The 19157-nt window shown below is 37.9% G+C and overlaps 1 protein-coding gene across 3 annotated transcripts in view; it reads right to left on the bottom strand.

Moving 5' to 3' along the window:
* PCCA (propionyl-CoA carboxylase subunit alpha) overlaps positions 1 to 19157 on the bottom strand; it is a 274780-nt gene that overhangs the window by 81372 nt on the left and 174251 nt on the right. The window lies entirely within an intron of this gene.

The following is a 19157-nucleotide window of genomic DNA, read 5'->3' as shown; positions in this document are numbered from 1 at the left end:
GCATTGAGGAAGAAGAGTCTAGATGCAATAAAAATACCTATAAATCTATTCCCATTGTTTGATTACTTTTGAGGTTTGATGACTTTAAAACCAAAGCAAGTGTTTTTATCTGATAAATTTTCAGAAGCTGTGAGAAGTAATAGCATCATGAATCCTTACCAAATCCATTCCATCATTTCCTAATCCCCAGCCTCATACTTGAATAATCTGTCTCGGGCATATTTGACCAATACCAAGACAAAAATACTTATTTTTATCAAAACACACCAGCCATCTTGCAGGGAAAACTGTAAGGAATTAGTAGTAGCAGTAAGTAAGCATATTCCTTCTTTAGAAACCCCTCCTCTAGCTTTAAAATAAACGTAGAATAGGGAATAAGAATGTCACCAGTCCAGATGTGCCTGTGATAAATAGGAAAGGGAAGAACACAGGCCAGTGCACAGGGGATAGGGATGCAAAGCTGACACAGCAGGTAAAAGATGAGATATCACAAGAGTCATAAGCACAAAAGAGGAAATGCAAAAAAGTTTTAAAGTGTTTCCATATGCAGAACAAATCAAGTCATGTAGCAATGTAAAAAAGATGTTTGCATCTAACGCTATTTACCTTAGAAGTTAATAGGATTGCATTGTTTATGTTAACAAACTGATTACCATGAATTCACTCAAAAGGCATAAAAGTAATGTGTGTGAATAGATACCTCTTCAAATTAAATATTTCCTTATGGTTCCAGCTACTTACATTTAAATAGGCAACAGTGGCTTGCCACTGACTTTTACTGGGGTAAATTCAAATCCACCATGCTAACAAAACCACTTAAATAAGAAACAATATTTTCTTTTTAAAAGCCATATAAATTAAATTTGAGTTCTTTTTTACGTTTTAGGTTGAACAATTTTAATTACATTTTTAGTACATAAAGTTGATATGGAAACTGTTCCACAAGTTGTTTGGAACATTCAGTTTTCCGATCTACGTAAATGTAGGGGAAAAAGTGAAGTGCACACCCTGAAATAATTTGGCATTAGAGACAGATTACCTACATCCTTTAGCATTAAACAAAGACAATTTCCTTAACAGAGAAACCTCATGAAGTGATTATGATACTGCAGCTACAAAATTGCAGTCAGCACCTGCTAAACAACCTCGTTATTTTAATCCCTTATAAATATTCAGACTTTGGACAAATCAAAAATACACATCTTTTAAACAGCTGTCAAAAAGAACAGAGCAAGTTTTACACTGTCCAAAATAAAACATTCAATCGCCACACATTAGGCTGCATATTTACTACAACACTGATATTACAGAGATATGATTAGAGATATCAATTAGATGTCAGATTGGAAGAAAATACCCAACAATCATGACTGCTTCTCAGGCAGCAACAGAAGGGGCATCCTGACACTACAGTTGCCTTTGCTGGTTTAAATACGTGGGAAATGTATTAGATTTCCTTTTTTTAGGTTTTGTCACAAAAGGCTTATCTTTCATAGAACTGTACTATGGTCCTATCTCTAAAAACATTTTGGGACCTTTCAGAAACTCAATATTTCTTAATCTGATTTTCTATCAACTTTTTCTAAAAACTTAGAAGACAAGACAGAATCTTTCATTTTAGCAGCCATCATTTCATATCTCCCAGTGTAGCTGTAAAACATCAATGAGATGGGGAAATGTGGGAGGTTTATTGGTGGATCCTCACACTTTAATATTTAAAATCCTAGAAGTCACAACACTTTCCCACATTTCTCCCAGCACTTTTAAATGAGGGCCCAATTCCCAAGCCCAGTAAATCTGTCTGGGCTCTAACACTGCAGAAGCCATCCTGTGTAAGAGATGGGGACTCTTGGACACTCCACTATCCCAGTCATTTAAAGTGGTCCTTGCACAAGAACACAGAGATGCTCCATCCAGGGATGAGAGAATCAAGAAAATCTCCATAAGAGAAATTCCTCCTTCTCTTAGAAGACTGGAGAAGAGCTCAATGCAAGGAATGCAATGATTCTGACTAAACTTTGCCGGGGCATCCCCGCTTTTAAGGGGATAAGTCAGTCCAAATCACTCACCTCATCCTACACAAGGACAGTATATCCATACAGAGTAGAAGCAATTGCAGTTTACCTTCAATAACAGGATACAGGGGAGCAATTAGCTGATCTCAATTTATTTCAAAAAATATGAAACTCGTTCTCGCTAAGAAACAACATTTAACTTTGACATTATAACAGCAAATAGTTGGAAGCACCACAGAGACTGAACAGACGACATTAAAGATTTTGCTCCATACAAGTTTTAACCCAGAAAATAAGAAAAAATATAACTGTGCAAGGCATTCTTTGAGATCCAGTCCTTCAGAAGGCTGCATCTAAAATCCAGAGAATCAATGTAGCTGGAAATTGAAAATTTAGGAAATGGTCAATGAAATAAATCAAAAAGACCTTCCTAACATTTCTTAATAGCTTGAAAGGTTGTATGCAAGTACATCAGCAGGAAATATAATACAGTGCAAATAGCAGGCAAAATGAAAAAATGAAGTAGAAGACAAAAAGTGTTTAAAAGCTGAGCAACGTTTAAAAAAAAATCCCAAAAGCAAGTTGCAAACTTTGGGGAAAATGCTCAGTAACATTAAAAGAAAACACCAGTAAATAAAAAATTAATTTTGGATTCAACAAAATAACTACTTTATAACAAGGTCAAAAGGGCAAGGGACACAATTTCAGAGCAGGGAAATCATAGTCCCTCTCTATACAGAGGCCCTACTGAGAAAATCATCTTAACAAAGCTAACTTCACACATGAGAAAAATCAAACAGATCATAAATGGTAGGGAGAAGGCTGTAAAGAGCTTGGTACCATCGTGTGTCTATAATTCAAGGCCTCATTATTCAAAAGGTGGTGAGGAATCGAGAACAGCAGAGACAGAGCAACAAGGATTGAAGTGAGCTTGAATATACTGCTATGAAAAACAGCAAAATGTTGAAAGAGACAGCCTCCAAATTATAAGTGACAGATCTACATAATATCACAACAGCACCCTTGCCTCCCTCCGGCACCACCATGTCCAATGCTTTGACTTATAGATGAACTTTGGCAAACAAAGGACAGTCAGGAATAACAAGTTACAAAATCTCCTACAGGTGTAATCATCATAGCTCTTGACTGATGTGAGTAGTATGGCAGAATTATGGGGAAAAAATTAGGATTTCTCCAGGAAGAATCTTTCAAGCTAATGAACAAACAAATTTCCCTCAAGGACAAATGCCTCCTCCACCCCTTCAGATTTCTCTCAGTGATCTTTCTTGAGCACAAGGACACAGAGTTTACAGAACTACTGCTGCTCTGTGAGAGAATGGGATGACCATGAGATCTGAGAGCCAGGGAGCCGGCTCCTTTACCTTCTGCATGGAGTGGGATACAGCACAGGACAGCCAAGGAACACAGAAACACCAGGTCCTCCCAAAGTACTCTTCATAACAGAACCATACATCAGCCTAATGCACAGTTCTGGGAAACAGGCTTTCTTTATTCCTAAGCCATTATTAACAGCATTTAGTGTGCTTACCAACAGGCAAAATCTTGCCCTAATAATAATTTCAGTTTATCCTGTATTCTAGGAACTTTCAGAGTTAAGTAGCAGACCCAAGTAATGAACTGTGTCTGTAAACACTCCTTTAAGCAAAGCCAGTTAACCTAGCAATGTGTATACAGAGTCAGCAGATGTGGATGGAGGGTTTGCTTGACTTCAAATATTTTAAATAAAATTGTTATCTGGAGCTAAATAACATTGAATGATGCCAGGACAGTATTTTAATTTTCTAAAGAATTCAATAAGCTTGTGTGAATGCCACAGACAGAACAACACTCAATACTACAAGAAGTATTAGAAATCTACTTGGAAATGAATCATAGGCACAATTCATGAACAAGCTCTAGTTTTCATCAGGCCATTAAATACATGTCAATTTCAACTTGCCACCACTTGCACCTCCCATAACAATTATTCTCAATTTATTTTCATCTATTCCATAAAAAATGATTGCTTCTGCTTTACCTAATCCTCCACTTACATCAACCCTATTGTTCGCTTCCTTCCCTTTCATCTTCTCCACATTAATTCCCCACATCGCTTTTGATCTAGCTTTTTGTTTCCTTTTTTCCCCTACAGATTCTTCCTGATGAAGAATTTACAGCCCTAATGTTCATCTGACATGTATGGCGATATTTTATTGATTCCTTACACTGTCTATTAGTTCTGTATAATGAATAGCATTACACAAAACACAAGATGGGTTGTCTTCACTTATATCTTGGATTTAAAAAATCAATTTAACTGAACTTGAGAAATGTCCCATTTTATCAGTAAATATTCATATTTAATCATAATTGGAGCAGCATATGCAAGGAGCAGCCAGAGAAAACAAACATTTCCTCCTCACAGTCCAAAGAGTTACTCTTTGCCATAGTGGCAAGCCAAGTAAATAGAATAATTGCGATTTTCACTGCTGCTAAATAAAAAATAGCAAAACCTCTCCAGGAACTGTTCTGTGTGGCTGTAATAAATGCCCACAGAAACAAGCTAACCTACATTATTCATTCCCCTACAGAAAGGATGGTCTTTTTAAAACTGGAAAGACTTCAAGAAGTGGAACAGCTGATTTTAGCTGATATAAACCATAAGTTGTATTTTACATATATGTTATATTCAATTTTTAAGGGGAAAAAATGGCATTTGAGGCAACTCTTAAAAAACAAGTGTTTCATGTTTATAGATCAATAGCAACAACCAAGTATATAATAACTGTACTTATTGCAAGACCACAAAACCTAAGCTAAACTTTGTGTTTACTCAGTTGTGTCAAAACCAGTCACGGGGCCAAAACCTCTGAGCAGTCCCAGAAGTAGAAGCCAGGCCAAGGCTCCCTTTCTTCCAGCCTCACAGCCCCATGGCTGTCCTGCAACACATTCCTCCTCAGCCATTCAGACTCTGGCCCCAAGAATCTGGTATTCCCCACTGCACCAGTAAAGCTTCAACAAAAGGAGAGGCTTTAATCACCTCCCCTTACAGAAAACTGGCAGATGGGTGAGTGGCTGCTGGCTCTCATGCTGAACTCAACACTGGTAGTGTTTGCTAGTCTAAAGGAGGCTTGTACAGGAACAGCCAAGCCATTGTTTGTCTGCAGCAATAGGTGGGAGAGGAATTCCAGGGCTTCAGCACAGGCATGATACTGGAAATTCAGATATACTGAAGGTTAATCCTGGATTTTGATGAAGACCCCCCCCCCCCTGCAGGAATGAAAGATCAACATACCACCTGCATACAGGAGAGATGTATGATCAACTTGTGCTTTTAGAACAACTGATTTCTTCTACAGAAGTACTACACTGGTTCTTTGGTTTGCACAGCAAATAATTTGTCATGTTCATTATCACATCGTCAGCCAAAATTAAGGCAATACTGGACAAATTTAGAGAACTAAGCTACACCATCCTCCTTCTACCCCAACTACTGGCTAGGGACAGTCAAACACTCCTTCCTTAAGGGAAATTGAAAAATACTCCTAAAAGGGAAAGATATTCCAAAACACAGGGCTTAGGTCTCCTTCCTTCTCTTTTACCTGCAAGGGTTATTTTCATGAAAACAGAGCCTTTGACCTTAGCCATACACATCAGCTCTCTCTATAAAATGAACACTTCATGTCTGCCTGATGAGGACTTGCAATGGCACCATTTGTTTAGATAAAATTGGCCACAGCATGGTTGCTGCTTAACCCCTGTTTCAGTGCTTTGCAGGCATCCTAATAGGAAAGCTTTGGTGAAGGACTGAAGAAATAGTAACTTTAATGGGTAAACCTAAACAATGTCTGCTGTCCTTCTAGTCAATAGATGGTAGAGTGTACAACTTAATCAGTAAGCTCAGTGATACTTAGGAAAAAATAACAGTAAAAGTCCTTCAGCACAGACAACTGAGGCTGAAAAAAAAAAATTTTCTGTTCTTAAAATGACACAGGAAGCAAAACTTGTCTACCTATCTATACCAATTTTCAAAGCGATCATACTCATGACTGCCAGCTATGAAGTCTGACACACACAGACACCTCTGACAGTTCACAGCTGAAGTGTCTAGGAAAGGTCAAAATACCCAGAACAAACAACAAGATCAGCTGTCAAAGCCCTAAATACATAATGAAATGCTAAAATTCTAACACTGAATTTTTATAACTACATAAAGATGACACAATAAGAAAACCAGGTATATTTTATGTATTTATTTTCTCAGCAGTCTCAAAAAAATTCTGGTGCATTCCTGAATAATCAGTCTAGGAAAACTGAATTCAGACAAGTTCGTTCTGCAACAACAGACTCCATGAGCTGGAGCACCCATCATTTGGGTTTACTGCTAACTCCTGCTCCTTACAATGAATGATCTCTACATTTTCTACAAAAATAGCTTAAAATATGATTTTGTTTTTTTAAGTTTTGGAAGACTTCTATGTTGCATTACAGCTCCATTTGACTACAAAATAATCAAAGCTTGTTAACATAGATATAAACTGTAATTACCTGACTCTGCATTGATCTTCACTGTGGGGAGTTTCCTTGTTATAACCACAACAAAAGTGATGTCTAATGATAGAAATGGCAAGTAGGATTGGGAAAAAATAATATTCATAACTAGCAAAAAGATTCTCTCAAAATACCTGGAGCTTGGTGAACTTTCTGTCCAAGAAAATGCTAGCTACTGAATTAAGTTTACAGGTCTTTGTTAATAACTGCAATGTCTGATTATTTTGTAGCTTTGCACCTCTTTTTACAGAAATCTACTCTCTTCCTACCCATGGTCTCAGGACTGTTCAGGTTGAGTTAGCTTTGATCCCATTAAGAGTGAGGTCCTGGGCATTGATATTCTCTGATAGAAAGAATTCCACTCACCTCACAATGAAAACTTTTCACACATTGTTCCTCAGCACAGCCAGATAATGTAAAACAAAGGAGGGATCTCTCTTTTCAAATTCTCCAATTCTTTCAAGGTATCAAGCCATTACACTACTTGCTACTTAGAAAAAAAATCACAATATAGATGAATTAGCATTAAATTTCATATCAACTATGTGCCAATTTTTTATATTCACCCATTTTGTTTCCAGACAAAAGACAGCAGAACTGTCATAAAAGTGATAAAAATTAAATATACTTTCAGTAAAGGCACACATTCTGTATCTGTACTCTTGCTGAAGGCATTAATTCAGTTAATAAAGCTCAAAATTGCAAAAGCTTCCTTACCATTATGTTATATAGAAAGGAACCTTACATCTTCAGAAGCAGAGATATACTGAATAAAGCAGCTCAACTAGACAGAAAAGAGAGATTGGAAGTACTTTTCTCACCTAGTTAACCTAGTCATGGATTAAGAGAATGTCAAGATGGAGTCATAGCAATAGGAACCCTGGTTTAAGTGCTTTTACTTTATCCATTGCTGTGACTTTGACATGTAAGGAAATGTGGACTTTATGAAATTAATCAATCTTTTTATGTGATTCCAAATAGGTGTAATTCCACATCTATTTATTGACACTTTTTCTTTTCCCCTGCAGTAATTCCTGCTTTATAACAGCCCTAAAAATGAAACCTACATTTTATTCATGGTAGGAAAGGAGCAGCCAAACATGCTTGAATTGAGACTTGGAACAACAAGTGCCTAATGGGATATAAGGTATGATATGTCAGTTTCCTTTTAAGTTTAATCACAAAACCATAGTGGTAGTTTTAGGAGAAAATATTTAAAGGTCTTACAAGTTCTTGACAGAATTGCAACAATTAAGAGATAGAAGACAGTGCTCCTACTCAGAGCATATCTTTACTTCCAAATTTCCTAAAAATACACTTTTATTTTGGCAGTCAATGCTTCAAGAGTAACTTGACAGCTACATGACCATTTGCAGTGGTGGAGTCTCCCAGTCCTCCTTGCCCCTGGAAACTTTAAAACACCTCCTCTCTTGTTAAGTTTCCAAAGGCTTAAGATTTGCCTGAATGAGGCCACAACACTGTTACCATTCCCTTAATTCAGTTTCTCAGTACAAAATCCATTTGCCAGCTTCTGGTGTAAATAGTTCATGATCACATTTCTCTCCATGAAAAGGTATCCCTTGCCTTTTCTCACAATTATGACTCTGCCATTTTCATAGGTGCTGCTTGCTGCAATGTGTTGCTGATCATGTTAAGCACCTACTTTTCCACAAAAATAGTTTCTGAGACTTAGATAATGATGGTGTAGTATCCTTCAACCCAAGCCAGATAAAGCTGCCTTTCCAAACCAGCTTAAACCATATTCTCTTCACAGGACTGCCTGCCTCCCTAACATAAAAAGCTGGCAGCTCTTGTTACACATTCACTATGGTTTCAGCCCTCGATGACAAAAAGAAAATTGCAATAAACTCAGTACTAACAAAGGTGGAAGAGAACAAGGAGAAGTTTCCAAGTTACACTCACTCTGACAGAGTATTTCTTCCTGCTCGCTGGACTCAGGCCAGACCAGAGTCTGGGGTGTCGAGTGAGATGTGCTCATTACACTCAATGGGATCTTTGCCTAAATACACACAGAGGTGTGTGGATGCTAACACTGGACAGGCACCCACAACACAAGCACCTTCAGTCATGAGGATGGATCTCATCCTTGGCACCAAGACAGCAAAGTACACCCCACTACAAGTAATTTAAAATCTCATCATGGACTTTTCCATCGTCACTTAGGAATCTGAGCAGAACTAAAAAGAATGGTGACTCAGGTATACTGTAACTAAAGTAGACACTCTATGTACTTTTCCATATGGAATTCATAGTTCCTACAAGACCTTCCACATTGAAGCACTTTGCAGGGGAAAAAAGAACAGTTCATTTCTGTGGAGAGAAATTTTGGGCAGGCTTTTCCTGTAAGACAAACACGATCCATGAAGCAACCAGTGCCAGATAATCAGCACTCCCTCAGTGAAGAGACACTTTAGTATCATTGAATCCTTCTACCTATCAGCAACTAATGACCGGTTAAAAGAAGATTTAAATACTTTCTCAGGCAATGAAAACCATTGATCACCTATTTCCTTTAAAACTGACAACATTTGTTGCACGTACCATGAAGATTCATACAAGAATTTTTGAACTTTCCATGATCCTAAAAAGCCATTTCATTGTGTTAGATCTGATACCTAAACTATCAATAGCTCACATCTTTAAAAGCCCTATTTCCTCTGTAATGCAACGTAATGCAGAATGATCTAATAAAACCGTATTACCATTTAATTCGCAGAACAAAAACCTCAGTCCCAGAAAAATAAAAATTGTTATGTCTTATCCCATCCTAAGACTTGCAAAAATCACTTTTTTAAAGTAAGACATAGTGCAATCACAACCTAGGAGATTATCCACACTATTTTAAAAACAGATGCCTTACAGTGGAACAAGGAGAAGAAGCAGACTGTGCTTATGATAAGAAGTTAAAGGACAGCATGCAGCTCAGGGTAGGATTCCTACAAGCACTGAAGCTCAAGGTTAGCTAAACCCAAGAGATTGCTCAGACAAAGTCTATTTCCTTAAGGAAGGCCAAGGTGCAACCAGGGAAAAAAGAAAAAAAGGAATACCAGAAAAATAAGTTCTCTGTGACTGAGAGATTTAAGATACAATGAAAAATTATCTCAATAATGCTATGCTTTTTCAATAGTGTGGTAAAAATATCATTAAATATGATGTATACACTTATATAAGTATGCACTTAAATACATAGACCAAAAATGCAAAGATAAAAGTGTGAATTTTCATGTATGTATCAAAATAGAAGCATCAATGTAAAATATAAGCACAAAGAGAATGATCCCACCATTCCTCTATTGCAAATCATATAATAGCTTTACCATTAACAAAAAAATTAAATTATTTCACATTTAGGAGCAGCCAGACAGGTCCATCCTGCCCTAATGATCATCATTCATCAAAGGAGTCCTTGTCTACATAACCCATTTCATTCCTTACAATCCACAGCCGAAGCCAAGATGGCTCCATGCATAGGTAAAGACCACCCATGAGTGTGCACCAGAACACCACAGCAAAGCTCTGTGTAGAACTATCCTTGTGTGTGTCTGATTTAGCAGAAAATAATGAGGAAACACCCTTGTTGTAAAGAACACCTGTAAAGAACAGTTATATAAAAACCATGGTAACAGAGAGGCCTTATACAAATCCGTATATACAATGTCCTTAAACTGGGAATAGACATTTTACCTTTCTCAATGCTCCTTTAAATTAATTGTTTCTAAAAGGGAGTATACACCTGTTAAATTAATGCATCTTGTTTTGTAAGCAAAAAAAAAAAAAAAAATTTAAAGCCTCCAGCATGAGAGGATAATATTCTAACACATGGTATTGGCATTAGAGAAGCCATTCAAAGTATAAAAGGTACCATGGAAAAAAATATCAAGATACCTGTTGGGGAAGATGACAAATAGCATTAAAGGCTGGCAAACTCAGCTGGAGATAAAGGGTACCTTACAGGTGAAAGGCTCAGACACATCTCTTTTCTTCTCAATGTTAATTAATCTTCTACGTGCTTTGCATAGATTGGGTTTTAATGACACTACTTCACGAGGAAAAAATCCAACACAGTTAAGAGATATTCTGAGATTATCTGAAGTCACAAAGCTGTATGTAAATCATATTGTTCTAACAGTTTCCTGTACTTTTTATTTAGTCTTCAGACACTACTTGAGGACAAGACAAAATTGCAACATTTGTACTGAGCTTTCTTCAGTGCTGCCACCAATGACAGCACACACTGACGCAGGTTCAGAGATGAACTGCTTTGTTCCACTGAAAGTGTAACAGAGCACAGTGTTGTTTTAACAAGGAAAGAAAAAAAAGAAACCAAAACAATCCAACCAACAATAATTTAATTGAAAAATACACCGAACTTCGCCATGCGGCTTAAAACAACTATTGCTTTAATATTTTTAAAATATAATTAAGTTTAAATGAGAAAGAAAATACATTATCAGATTTTGAAGAAAAAATACAACATGTCAGTCTATGTTGCTTTTAATTCTGATCTGGAGAAGTTGAATAATACATCTTTAAAATTCTAACTGTAAGTATTGAAATATGCTTGTAATTAGGAAGGCATACAACAGAGATGAAATATAACCTCAAAGACCAAATGAGAATTTATACTCTGAAGTCATTTCATCTGCTAATCACTCCAGCTATCTGTACACTTGTTAAAATGATAAACTAATGGAGACCATTAAAAAATTCCATCTGAAGAATATCCACAGAAAGCCAGGCAGATCTAGTAAAGCACAATAGTCCCAAATGACTGAAAAATAACAGTTTTGTGCAACATTGAACATACTTCCCACTGCCATTTTCAAAACAATTTCCCACCTATTCTGGAAAGCATTACTAATGCTGAATTTTCTGGGACACACCCATAGCTATTGAACCAGCTTCTGTCGGGAAATGTGAATTGTTCAACAGGTTCAAAAGATCCCACTCTGTAATACTCATAAAGCATTCATCCTTACAGCCATATGGCACTTCATTTTTTTTCAAGCATATTTTTACAAAGCAAACCCACTTCTCTTGAATTGGGATTTATTATATAAGCTGCAATAAAAGAAGTAATGAAGATTTGTCATCTGCACAGTCAGCCTGAGCAATTCTACGTCACCAATGGTTCACCTTGGATTGCAGATGCAGCCCACAGAAGGGGCCAGTACAACCTGATCTCACCACAGACTTTGGCTGTTCAGACTGATTGATTGTGACTGACAATGACCATCCCTTGGCTTTTCCCCTCTGCTTCTATTAACTCATCTATTTCCGCAAGCTTTCCTTTGCCAAGGAGAGGAAAAACCTATTAGCTGTGTAAAGTAGAGGATCTATTTCTTTTTAATCCTGGAAGTTGCTGCTACCTTATTCTGGCTGGTTTTGTTCTTGGTCTGTTTAACTGTTAAACAAAGGAAGCTCAGGTTTCCAGTTTTCTGAGATTTGGATATACTATCTATCTCTACCCTTCTCTTCATTTATTGCTGTTTAACTTCAGACAACAAAATCAGTCTTCATTCTTGCTTGTTGCATATGAAATGTTCAAAGCAAGGCTGGATGGGGCTTTGAGCAACCTGATCTAGTGGAAGATGTCCTTGCCCATGGCACAGGTGAGTCCATGTGTAACTAGATCTTTAAAGGTCCTTTCCAACTCAAACCATTCTGGTTTTTTATTTATGATGATTTGTCACTAATGCGGCTTCCTTTTGACAGTTTAGCTAATAAAACTACTACAAAAGAAGCTAAGTTATTCAAAATTATGTTTGTTATAAATTACCAGTATCATAACCTCACCATCATCAAAATCAAGATGCCATTTTGGCTTAACATAAAGGGTGTATGGTTATTTCCCTCCTCTATCAGCTAGGAGAAAATATTAAATTAAAACAGGATAAACTATGCATGCAAACTAGTCTGTTGCCATCAAACAGCTGGGCTGCTCCAACAGTGACAAAGAGGTCACTGTGTGAAAATACACAGCGATTACAGCAATAAAGGAAACAGCTGATAGAGGTTAGGTGGTGGAAACAAGAGGGCAGCCACAACAGAAAGAGAAGGTTGGAATGAAGACAGGAGCATGGGAGAAGCAGAGGAAGAGCCTGCCAAAAGGCATGGGGCTGGGACACAGCTACAGAACAAGGGGGAAGGGAAGGGAAAAGCCTTAGCACCAAAGCTGTCCATTATCACCTGCACCTTTAGTTTCTTATAACTCAGATGGACTCTATTTAGGCTGAACTCTATTCAGGAGTGCTTCCAGAGAGGATAAATTTCAGAGAGAAATACGCAGCTATTTCTGACACAGAACAAGAGTACTTTTTTGGCCAAATTACTAAATTCTATTGACTTTTCTATGCAAGGCTGAAATATCTTTATGATTTAGAACAGAAGCTTGAAAATATGCCTGGAAAGCAAAACAGTTGGAATGCACCTCTACCATTCTCCTACAACCTGCATAATTTTGGGCAAGTTCTAAGCATTTCAAAAAGGCAAATCCTATTTATATCTGTAGGTCACTACACTTCACAGCCACAGGTCTAAAAGATTCTGCTTGCATTTAACATATATTAGCCTGGGGACGAATACGGATTCCCACTGAAATTATGAGTTTGGATTGTAGAATACCAGGTCAAGCATAAAACTACTAAGACTATCAGCTGCTAGGTAGGGCTGAACAGCAAAGGAAGAAGCAGCAGCATAAACAATGCCCACACAATAAAACTGGACACTGAGGGCCCCATAACTGGAGAAAGCAGGCTGGGACAAAGATTAGATGTGTCTGGAAGGGAGGTGCAGAAAAGATGGAGAGGAAAATTTGGAACAAGTAAGGAGGCAGGGGGAAACTGACTGAGCAAGAAGACTAAAAATGGAGGAAAGAAATGGAAGTGGTTACAAACACATGAAACCTATCTCCGAGAATGGAAGCAAGGGAAATATGCACTGATTGTTCAGGAAAAAGGAGCTAGAAGTACAGGATGAGGTTAAAGAGAGAACTACCTAAAGAGTGAGAGAGTGATATTAGAAATAGAACTACCAAACAGACTGTATGGTAGAAGAAATAAGCAAAACCAACATTGAAGCCCTGGAAAATAAGGACCAGTACATGGATGAAAGCCTGTAGGCCCATGGAGCAGGGCATAGCTACATAGGAGAGGGTTCTATAGAAGAGAATCAAGACTAATTGCTAATTGATGTGGAAGTCCAAAGGGGAGACTCAGACTAGCCAGACAATGAGCATGAACCAAGCAAGACAACTGAGGAATGGAAACTAGGACTAATCAGAAGAATGAAACCAGAGCATACTCAAAAGAGGCAGGATTCTAAAAATTACATGTTAGTAGCAGTAAGGAAAAATATGTTAACAGGCAGAAAGTACAGCTTTTGAATGTGTGATCACCTTTTAGGAACGGATTCTTCCCAGGAAGTAGCCAGATACCAGTTGCTGATGAAAAGCAGGGAATAACACTTTTCTCTTTTCCTTTGTTTGTGTGTGTGTGCAACTTTTCACTTTTTTTTTTACCTAACAGTCTTATCTCAACCTGTGAGTTGTTTTCCATCTTATTCTCTCTGCCCTGTCCTGAAGAGGAGAGGAGATAGGGCAGCTTGGTGATTATCTGGTGTTCAGCCAAGGGCAATCCACCACACTGGTGCATACAACATGACCTGAAATAATTATAGAATTACAGAGCTATAGGTCTATTTTGGTTTCCAATTGATTTAAATTTCTTGTATGTCCTTGAGATATGTAAATTTTCTCCAGAACAGAAAATATTGGCAATAGATTATGACTACTTAAATCTGATTCCTTTTTTTATTCTTGATAAGCCACAGACAGAGATGCAACTTGTTGTTAATAATTTAAAATAATTTCCCTCCTCCTGCATTCCAAACAGCCTTGTTTTCTCTGTTAACCCTTTCACTAACACTACCTTTAGCCTGATCTCAAAAGGAAAAAGAAGCTAACAAAATGCACAGTTTATTTGCATGTCCCTCCTCAAAATTCCCAGCACACACACAACTTCTGAACCCACTGACTGGTCCGTGTTAACCAGACATACTAAAATCCCTTTAAGTTTTATGAAAATGAAAAGCAGCACAGTGGACAGAATGAGTGCTTCCATTCAGCTCTTGGACAGACAAGGGCAATTTGGTGGTCACCCAACAGCTGGACTGGCCAACCTGTGAGCGAATACACAGCAGACCCAGTCCTGCTTTCTAGCAGGACAAATGGGGAATGTGAAGCCTCCATGGACTGAGAAAAAGGAGAGTGACATGGTGAGAGCCAAATCCAGGAAAAGACTGGGCAAGGCACAGGGCAGGAAGAGGTAATGCAGTAAGTGGTTCCCAGCAAATACAGAAGTGTGGTGGAGTTACTCATGGGCACAACTAACAGGGACCCAAATGACAGCCCTGCAGACCAGCCAGTTCCACCAATGTGAGTCTGCTTGCAGCCCACTCCATCTCTTATCAACGTGTCCTAGGCGTCACCCATCTGCGGCTGGACTGCCCTTCCTCTCACAGGGAAGATAAGATGCAAATAGCAACGTCCAGAGGCAAAACCAGCTCAGTTACGCTTCTGGAAAGCAGAGAAGCTACCAGCCTGTTCCTGAAAACTCCACTAAATGACATCATGGCCACAGAGCAGCCAGTGGAGGATAAACACAAGCAAAGCATCTGCCATCTCACCTCCCTTCCACTCATTTTCCTTAAAGATCAACCACAGCTGTATCCACTCTGATTATTTAACACTGATCAGACTTGCCACTATAGTTTTAATTATATTCTATATTGTAGCAGTGTCACAACAAGGCACAGCGCACTGCTACGCAGAGTTACATGTGCCAGCTCTTAACAAGTTACTCCAACCAGGAGCAGTACAGCAGCATTAATGCAGCACTGCCCAAACTAGGTTAGTCAGCAGAGGCTCCTTTGTGCTGCACAGAACTGAGCCATGTAAACATATCCTAAATGGGGAACAGAGCACAGTGTCTCTTGGGTGACATTATACTGTGTATAAATAACAAATAGGACTGCTATCCATTGATGGGCCCAAACATTTGTACTCTAATCTTCATTTTCATCTCCCCACAAACCAGATTCCATGGTCTTATTAGAATATCCTGCTTGCATTCAAATCTTAGTTACAACAAGCTTAATAGCCAGCCCTACAGCCGTCCCACTAGTCTTGTATAGCAAGATCTATTCCACAGATCTCCGACTGCCACCAATAGCCAACATGGATACTGAATGAACTCACATGAACAAAGCTATGTTTTCTTAATAATAACAGTTGTATAAACATAAGGTCTTCTCAGTTAAAGGGAAACCAACATCAAAAAGCAGTAAAACACGGAACCCTAAACCCTTCTTTCTTTGAAGAAACACGTTTGAAGCGAGGTGTTTCTAGTTATGGGTGAATGAAATGAGAATTGAGCTGCAACAAACGGACATCCAGTCTGTATGAAAGACTAATTAGATCCATCTGAGAAGCTGTGTCTAAAACTGCTTCACATATTTCAAAGGAAAGCTCTTCTAGTCTATCTTTTGAGAAGACTACATCAAAACATTTAGTCACAGCTGACGCACATCTATCCACGACAGGAGCACTATTTTTCATAAGCCATAAAAGCTACATATAAGTAATTTTAATAGTCTGGCTTACTTAAAAATTAAAGGAGGGGGAAAAAAGCAGCAAAGAAATTCACAGCTAAGAAAGGTACTCAAAACAGCAATGATTTTGTACCTCCTTATGCCAAAGCATCAAGAGATCCCCAAAAAAAGAGTCTTATACTGAATATGAAATGTGCTAAAATTTGCTCAGAGAATGGAATTAGAGCTGAAGCAGCATCCACAAGCTGCAGAGTTAACTATGGCTTTTGTGGTAATAAGCCAGGCTCTTAACACTATATTAGCATTCTTTTAAATGCAACTATTGCTTCTGCTGAACCAGCAGGAGGAGCTCACAACATTTTTTAATCTATTCATTCTACAAAATTTGGGAAGAGAGGTTGGGATGTTGGAGGCGTTTCTGGGCACAGGAAGGAGTTGGTTGGGTATTTTCTTTGCAGTTTTGTTGGATGAGAAATGACTGTAAAGAAGAGCATCCAAGTAATGTTCATGTAAGCACTGCTTTTAGAAATTAGAAAATCATTATATGAATATTGTGCAGCAGGATATCAAGTGCACATGGCACAAAAATAAACTGAAGCAGCACCCACGCCTTAAGGTGTTTTCAGTCTTACACCAAAAGAGCACAGGAAGACTAAAGGGTGACAGGATACATTAAATGCTGTATGCCAGAAACATGACCTTCTGAAGAAAGAAAATGGTATGTCATTGTTCTCTATTGTTACAGAGCTTCAATTTATAATTCAGTTTACTGCTCACTGGAATTTCTGGAACCACTGGATCATTACCCATGAAAGAACATAGTCTCTATTCTCATACCACAGGAATTCATGCTATGAAGCCACCTGTGTGGGTAAAACTCTTCATCAGGTCATTTAAAATTAATCATTGTAAAAACCTAATTCCTCTTCTGCCTACTAAGAGACATATTTTAAAGCAGTGAAGTCTGATTCTAACACAAGGAAAATATACATCCAAATAGACCATGTCTGCTTTTAAAACATTTTGCATTTTATCATTTCAGACTTTTCATTGCATTTTCTTTGTAGAAATGTCTTGTCAGCTATATACCAGCACCAGACCATGCTATTGTGAGTTTTTAGCACAACTAGAAATCTCCAAAAACTACTATAACCAAGCTATTACACTGCTCTGACACAGAGGGAAGAGCATATTTAAAGCCACACAGTGAAGGCATTACTCAAGTAATTTTAATTCCCAAACCTATAGGTATTTTCTCTATCTGCTTATGGAGTACTGTGTGAACAAACTAATAGGAGACAAAAGGCCAAGCCAAAAATCTCTCTTTACAAGCAAATATGTACCATCACATACTTAGTGCTAAACTGGCATGGTATTTAAAAACCTGTACAATCCAGACACACTCTGCTTGTCCTCTGGCTTAGTACTAAAGCACACCTAAGTACATACAAATTTTATACAAGTATACTCAATATGTACCTGTAGTTCATGTAAAGGATCCCAGCACTAAAACTTTCTGAGACATTCAATGAGGCAGAGTGGAAATGCATACCAGAAACACTGAGTTCACATGATACTGAGGCCAAGGCCACTTTCATTAAAAAACCACTCTGTCAGCAGTCACAGAAATGTAGCAATTAAAGCAGTTGCCACAGAGTCAAAACTCAGGGATCAATGCTCTCCTCAGATTGAAAGATTGAAGTGCAGAGTGCTTGCCTCCCAGGAGCACCTGTCCCCACCCCACCAGGATAGCACAGGGCAACCTCTACCCTTACAGTAAATCTGTCACTAGAGAAAAAGGAATGCAGGATCTGTAAAGCCAGAGACTCCATCAACAAGCAGGAGCATGACTACTATAGCCAGTGCTTTCCACGCATGGAAATAGGGGTTTTGCTCTCACCACAGCACTAGATTATGCAAACTGCATTGAAGGGACACTACACACAATACATCATACACAATCTCTGAACAAAGGGATTGAAAGTAGATACACAACAATATAGGTTTACAACAATGCAAACCATGTGGAAAAAGGCAGGGAAAGTTCTCTGCTTACAGCTGTAAGGATTATCTAACAGATCTTGCCCCACCCACTAGTGCCTTTAAACATGCACTTCCCTTTCATTCAAACTAATGCTGGACATGGGAACAACAATACAGTTTATTTCAAATATATAACATGCAAAGCCAAAAGTCTTCCTCTACTGCTTGTAGGGATATATGTTAATTTGTATTACAACTGGCTGCCACTCTTACTGTTTTAATTCCTACAGGTATTTGCTTTCATCCCTATTAATACAGCACTCATATTTCTCTCATGTGACCAATTAGTTAGTATGTGCCTGAAGCATACCAGAAATGTGAAATACTAGTAATAATAATTATGGCATTTTATTGATTCTCTTAACAGGGTTAATAATTTTATAGTGATAGATGGGCAATGTTATTCTTCTACATGGACTACTGGAAAGACAGAAGTTAATATGCACTGAATTACTATCCCACTCCATTCACATTTGTGTTTAAGGAAATAAATGTGAACTAGGCTTGCTTACAGCAACTTTCTGTATCATTGCTCTGATTTTCCATTATACTATTCCTTGTTCCACTTGATGCTTTGCATATTTTTGTTTGATTTTTGGGTGGTATTCTTTCCTCCCCCCAAAAGTGAATTTACAACACAATGAAAATATTTCCTGAAGTAGTTTTCAAATAAACTTACCCATCAGCCATGAAATTTACAGTAAATAAATACACCAAAGTTCTCAAAATTAAATGCTTATTATGTTTGAATTTGAAGTCAAAGCGTAGCTAGATAAACATGAATTCACTAACTAAAGTAAAGCATTCACATAAACACCTACTCTATATTGATCATATACGATAAATTCAAATAATGATGACAGTAATGTTTTAGATTTTATTTTTATGCTGGCATTATATAATAGGTTTTCTCTTAGA

The sequence above is a fragment of the Ammospiza nelsoni genome, chromosome 2 (genome assembly GCF_027579445.1).
Source record: "Ammospiza nelsoni isolate bAmmNel1 chromosome 2, bAmmNel1.pri, whole genome shotgun sequence".
NCBI lineage: Eukaryota > Metazoa > Chordata > Aves > Passeriformes > Passerellidae > Ammospiza > Ammospiza nelsoni.
Note: the sequence above shows the minus strand (reverse complement) of the source record. Positions and strands in the feature narration are given on the sequence as shown.